Here is a 7,125-nt window from a genome sequence, read left to right as displayed (position 1 = left end):
TTCGATCATTAGATTTAAATTATTCATGGTGGTACCTTTTTTTTGCGCACTGCACATATGCACAATGTCTGTATGTCCAAGGCTTGTGTGCATACGTGCAATCTAAATATGCACCACAATGCAATACAGTACAATATACACAACACAATCATCAAATTTCAACTGTAGCAGCTCTAAGCAATATCTTTCAACGCATGTGCTGATTGTTTGATATTAGTAACTTGATTTCTTTTTATATCGACAAATAAATAACGGTATGTTAATTTAAGCGTTAAGAAAAAATGTCGTTTTTCCTGCAAAGATACTATTTTTACTTGAACGAGTACCTAAGTATAGCTCGTTCACCAGGAGTTGACACTTGGCTCCGCCTTCATCACGTGGTATGCGACGATACTATTTCGCTATTTTTGGGAGAAGGTTGTGAGCGATCCTGAACAAGGTTGCTATTTGGCGATCATATGGCAAAAACATTTATTTCCCAAACTTTATCTGCATTTTTTAACATTAAATATTTCATAAATTTGATGATATTTCTTTCTTTTGATTGAATAGTATGTCCTTTTTGAGACACATTTTCTGGGAAAACAGCAGTTTTTAAATATAAAATATATTTAATTAGATAGAGAAACGAAAGGTATAATAGCAGATGATAAAGCGAAGTAAGTGACTGAAAAAGAATTCACTGTTTGTGTTTGGCGCGCATTAAGGGTTGTCTCAATTTCAATCGCGGAGATGTTTCTCTTCTTACTCCGCGCTGAAATGCACTCTGCGTCCGAGTAGGTGGAGCCAAGTGCCAACTCCTGGTGCATGAACTATAGGTAATGTGTAGAAGGAAATTTGGAGATCAGCAAGGGAATACCAGAAACGAAACAATTTTTGTAATTTTAATGAATCTCCCTAGTTAATTTGTACCTTAACTAGATTATCTGTTTAATAACAAATTTCTACACTTTAGCCCTAATATATGTGGTTTTATGTCGTTCTAATTTTAGAGATTGTTTAAAAATTTTGAAGGAGTACGAAGAGATGTATTCAGCTACTACAGAATTGGATAAAGAACGATTTCGAACTTATGAAAGTGATATTGTAGTAAGTACTCATATTTTCCTACTTTTTATTGAAAAAAGTATTTAATGCTTACGTTTGCTGGCAATGTTTTCATTCACCCATTGTCTGAAATATGATTATATCAAAACTGGAATAGATTCTGATCATTTTCTAAAACTTTTCATTCCTAAGAGCTATTCAACTATTCCCACTTATGTTGTGCACTATATACGAGTAGAATACATATGAAATAAAAAAAAATTACACGGTTGCCATCTTATACAGTATTTTTAAATGGATATATTAAACATAGGTAAGAAGGCTAGAATCGACTATGCTGCGCTTAACAAAAACGATATTTTACATAGCTCAAACAGATAATACGAAGCAATTAAAAAGGAGCCCCGAAAAAAACAAACAAACATGGAAGATCAGTGGGATACCAGAGAGGCAACACATGTATTGCCGAATAATTTAAGCATATATTTTAGTTACTTATTTATTTATTTTAAGCTTCTAAGTTTCCATATAATTTTAACAGCACTAAACCTAATGAGTATTACTTAACCAAATTTTCGGGTAGCACCAGTTTTTCAAACTGATCTAAAATGTAGGCTCCATGCAATTGCTGCTTCCACGGCGATTTAATTTAAGAATGTTTGAAAAAAAAGTTTTGTTTATTTCTATAGGAATCCTTCAAGTATATTTGTGGGACATCTTCAAGTGAGGAGACACCGGAAGGGATTATGAATGAGTTGGATCTTTTAAAAGAAAAGCTTAAATTATTGGCAGAAAATGTAAGTCACTTTCTATTATTTTATTAATGATTTATATTGTAAGAAGTTCAAAAGAAAAATATTGTAAATTAAAAAAAAAAATTTTTTTTTTCGCTTTTACCAAAAGTATCAATTTTTTAAAAATTGAACAAACGTTTTTTTTTTTTTTTTTTTTAACAAAGCTGCACAATTTTTTTTTCTTTTGAGTTGCGTGATTATATATTTTGCATTTTATTTTATCAGGTGCTTTTCTTCTTTTGAGTTACTTTAAGGAAGCGATTTTTATCTGATTTTGTAATTTAAGTAATAACTTGTACCCTGATAGCAAAATATTCGGAGTGAATTTGCAGTCAACGCAATCTGCATGATCTCAACTCAGTCAGACAGATTATTATTGTAAAAATTCAGCTTTATCAGCATTCAATAAAATTTGAAAACCTAAGATCCTTAAAAATCATACATAAGAAATTTAAGATGTTTAAACTTACGCTGAATTTTATGCAATGATTTAAAAGAAATAAAATGGAAAAAATTCAAGTACGGAAAAGCCTGTAATCAATTAACAGAAAAAAAAATTCTTGGCATTTTGTTTGTGACGGTATTCTCTTCATTCAGCCCTTTTTCACTTTTATTAGAAGCAAGTTTAAAGATGTTCTTTTTCAAAATAAAGTCTTACGAGGGTTGCTATTTATATTTCTGGCCTAATAATGAAAAAACAAATATGTAGGATCGAAATTGGTTTTATTGTTTTTCAAAATATTCTCCATGATGATCAATACACTTTTGCATGCGTTTGAACCAATTTTCAAAGCACTTTTTCCAGTCCGATTGAGGTAACTCCAAAACATGCGTTTTGAATGCATCAACCGCTTCTTCGGGGGTCGAAAATCGTTGTCCACGTAATTTATTTTTGATGTGTGGGAATAAGAAGAAGTCATTGGGTGCCAAATCAGGGCTGTACGGCGGATGACCCATCAGTTCGATCTTTCGCTCCGTCAGAAATGCCTTTGTTTGAGTCGATGTGTGAGAGCTCGCATTATCATGATGAAGAATGATTCGCCTGTTCTGCTTTTTTCGAATTTCTCTGATGACTTCTGGCAAACAAATGGTCGTGTACCATTCAGAATTGACCGTCCTGCTTTGCTCTAACGCCACTGTTGCCACATGACCGTTAATGCCGCAGAAACAGGCAATCATTTGTTTCGATGTGCTTCTTCCTCGAACAACTTTTGTTGGTTTTGCCTCGTCTTGGAAGACCCATACAGTTGATTGCCAATTTGTTTCCTGCTCATATGCATAGATCCATGATTCGTCACCTGTGTAGATGTTATACACAGCCTTTGATGTACCTTGAACGTATTTTTCCAACATTTCCTTGCACCAATCGACACGAGCCTTTTTTTGAGCGTTTGTCAGATTATGCGGGATCCAACGCGAAAAAAATCTTTTTACGCTCAAATGTTCATGCAATATTTTATTGATGCTAGTCATACTAATGTCCAAAGACGCCTCTATCTCACGGTATGTCACATGACGATCTTGCTTTATCAGTTCACGCACAGCATTGATCTTTTCTGGCACAACAACGGATTTTGGACGACCTGCACGGGATTCGTTCTGAATCGAACATCGACCACGATTAAATTCGTTATACCAATTTTTTACAGTGCTGTAGGATGGCGCTTTATTGCTGAATAAAGAATTAAGTTTATCGAAGCACTCTTGTCTTGACAATCACGTCGAAAGTTATGAAAAATAATGGCACGAAAATGTTCACCATTCAATTCCATTTTTTGAAAGAGAAGAACTTTTCAATTTACTGTCAACAACACAAATGAAGCTATAATGGTAAATCGTCCGCTGAATTTATGTTTAAAAATATCAAACTTTCGATTAAAATCGTCTGCGGTCGCCTAGCAACACTTACTGTTGCCAAGGCCAGAAATATAAATAGCAACCCTCGTAATAACTTTCCAACTTTTGTTTTCTTTTTATAATTAAAAACTATTAGGATAAATAATCTGCAGATGTTGTAATAATCTTCAGCGCCCGCTGCCGTGCTAGAGGGCTTCTGCTACAGCGGTTATCACTAACACAACAATAATTTGGCTTAAGTAGAAATAACTGGCTTATGTGCAACTCATTCAAATTTTTAAATAGTCTGAATAATGCACTTATCAGTTATAGGGGCTAAGTTGGCGACTGCTTTTCGAGTTGTCGCCAAAACAAACATAACTTCTATATGCCGATAAGTATGAATTTGAGTATTGTGGTGTATCTTCAAAAGTAACCGATAATTATCAATTCACCGATCTATTTTCACATTGACTAATATATTCGTTACTAATAATAATAATTCGTAATACTAATAATTCGCTTCTAATAATAAAGTTTTTTTTAATCAAAACTTACTATAATATTGTATTCAATAAAATTTGTTTTGTATAATATTCGAGAAATTATCTTTTTGAAAATTTAAATATTCGATAATGATCGCTATATTGTCATATTCAATATGCCTTGTTATCTTTAATGATCGTGAAATCATCGTAGTTGATATGCTTATGCGTTATTATTGGTAACTGGTTATCTATGTAAACCAGAATCTGGCGTTTTTCCTGTTAGCAAACTTGGCTTCATGGTCCCAACCTGTTCAAGTACTCTGTATAGTTATTTGTAGGACAAGATACGAAGGTTTTACTTCTGGGAAACAATGATATGCGTCGCGATTGCATAGTTGAAGATTTAAGCAATTGGTCTCAATACCTTTCCTGTTATTGGCTTACGAGGGACTTCTCTGAGTAGAGAGATATCTTTCCTTTTGCAAGTTCGTATCCCACAGTGAACCTATCGTACAGACACGGTTCTCAGTCGATCACTGAAGTCAAGCGCCTCTGGCTGTGGTCAGTGAGCTGGTGGGTGACTACTTTAATCAGTCTATGATGGGACCATCGGACCTCCTTAANAAATCTAATAAGCTAAAGTTGTTATAAAATTATGAATAAAAAGTTACAAGATGGATAAGTTATGAAATTAATGAAGCATAGAATGAAAGGATAAATATATATAGCAAAATATATGATAAAATTAATTAGGAAACAATTAAAACGAAGGTGAGTAATTTCAGATATATACAAATAATAGTGATAGAAGCAAGAAAAATGGAAAATATCGGAATTTTCCCTGACAAATTTAAGAAACATTAAAAAAAGTTAAGCAGCCACAACTTTAAGTTTTAATAAATATGATTTGATGTTATAAAAAATAAATTAACTATACGAAAATAGTAGTGAATATGTCATAGATTTGTTTCTTTATGTCATGGCTTTACTAAAAATATTTTTTCTCCTTGTTTTCATAATAGCACGCATTTTACAGAAAATATTTGAACAAATTTAATGAAAATATTTTCAAATTTTTTTAAGGACTCTCTTATGAAGAAAATATTGTCAATCAAAAGTTGTTCAGTATAAAATATATGCAATTTTTTTAAGATATTGTAAGCATTTTGAAGAATACATATTTTTTCCAAAATAGAAACAATTGAAAACACATCGTAAAAATGAAGGAAATAAAAATAATTATTTTTCAAACTGCGTAAATTTTTTTTAATACTTTTATCTTCAAAAATATGTGCACTTAATAATGCGATGATTTATATAGGGGATTATTTTTTTAAACTTTGTTTATTAATTAAGATATTCAAAAGAAATTGAATATTCTGAAGATATAAATATTTTATTACTCCAGATTAATTTGCAAGAATAGTTTCTATTTGAAATTTTTTTTAACCGCAATATGTATGTAATTAACTGAAATAATTGTGTGTATGTAGCTTTTTCTTTATAGAAGGACGAAGTATTTTGATCTCGTTATTTGAATTTTCTAGTCTTAAACGAGGATAAAATTTTAACTTAATTCAACAAGCAACTTTTAAAAATATCCATGAGTGCGAAGATTCGCTTATGACTTTTGCGAGTGCTGTATTGCGGCGAGCGTAGGGTTGCCTCTGAGTGAGGGTTACTAGATAAGGCGGTGAAACAGTTGACTAATAAAACCGCGGCGAGTGGAGGTGCCCGGGAGCTTTCCGGATTTTGTGCAAAATCACAAGGATACGGAGTTGAACAATAGTAGTCACAAACCCAAAAAATTGATTTAGCTGTTCAACGACAATTATAAGATAAAAAAAAATTAAATGACTAAGCAGAAATAGAAAAAGTTTTTGCTTTTTCGCATTTAAATGTTAAACTGTACTCTTAGATATGAAGGACTTTCATCTTCACTTTTTATTGGCCTTCTAAACGGAATTTATACATATCTATGATCACTCTATCCCTTGACCTTCACGCGGTCCCCAGGGCATTGACCCCTGTTCGAATCCTGGTGACAGCTGGTCAGACGCATAATGCTCCCCGATCGCACAAACCTCGGTACTAGTATAAAATAATAGTAGAGGGAACATGGATCCAAATTCTCTCGCCGTCTGGTTAATCAGGAAAGGTTTTTAGGCTTTTTTTGTTTCCATATAAGGGGACGAGGGCAAGTTCCATCTAAAAGTTCGCTTGTCTTCTTGGTTGCGTTCAAAATTACAAAGCTACCGAGTTGACCATTGCAATTCACCAACTCGAAATGAATGGAATGTTCAACACCGATTATAAATTAAAATAAAATAAAACGTTCTAAACTTCTAACTAAATGACGGTTACTACGGCGTATCTTGTATTAATCTTATTATTGATTATTACTTATTAGTTTCTTATTAGTTAGTTCAATTTGTTCAATAGTAATCTCATTACTATGTACACTGCACCAAAGAGTTATAGTTATTTTTCTGTGTCTTTATGTTTGAATTTTTGATCAAATCTTCTATTTGGTGAATTGTATTATTTATGTAGCCACAAGTGATGTTTCCAGACATTGTGTTATGGATGGAATGCAATTCGAAACGAATTGGTTATGTTACTGTACCTGCCAATGAAATTTTGTTTGCTGTCAGAGACCATGAAAGAGGGCAAAGTTGTGGGAAAAGGCAGACTTTTTTCTTGTCCGTAAGTAAATTTGCTAAAAGTGATAATTTCTTCCTTTCTAAAGGATATCATTTAAAAATTTGAAACCAAAGACGTATAAACTTAATTTTAAAACCTAAAACACTAAAACTAATTTTTTACGAAATCTTTTATCCAAAATTAAAATGGGGAAAAATTGTGGGATATGAAATAAAAACAAATACTGTTCTAACTTATGTCCTTAAATATAAATCTCTGTTAAAAATCTAAAAGTATACTATATATATATATATATA

This window comes from Parasteatoda tepidariorum, chromosome 6 (genome assembly GCF_043381705.1).
Source record: "Parasteatoda tepidariorum isolate YZ-2023 chromosome 6, CAS_Ptep_4.0, whole genome shotgun sequence".
NCBI classification, from domain to species: domain Eukaryota; kingdom Metazoa; phylum Arthropoda; class Arachnida; order Araneae; family Theridiidae; genus Parasteatoda; species Parasteatoda tepidariorum.
Note: the sequence above shows the minus strand (reverse complement) of the source record.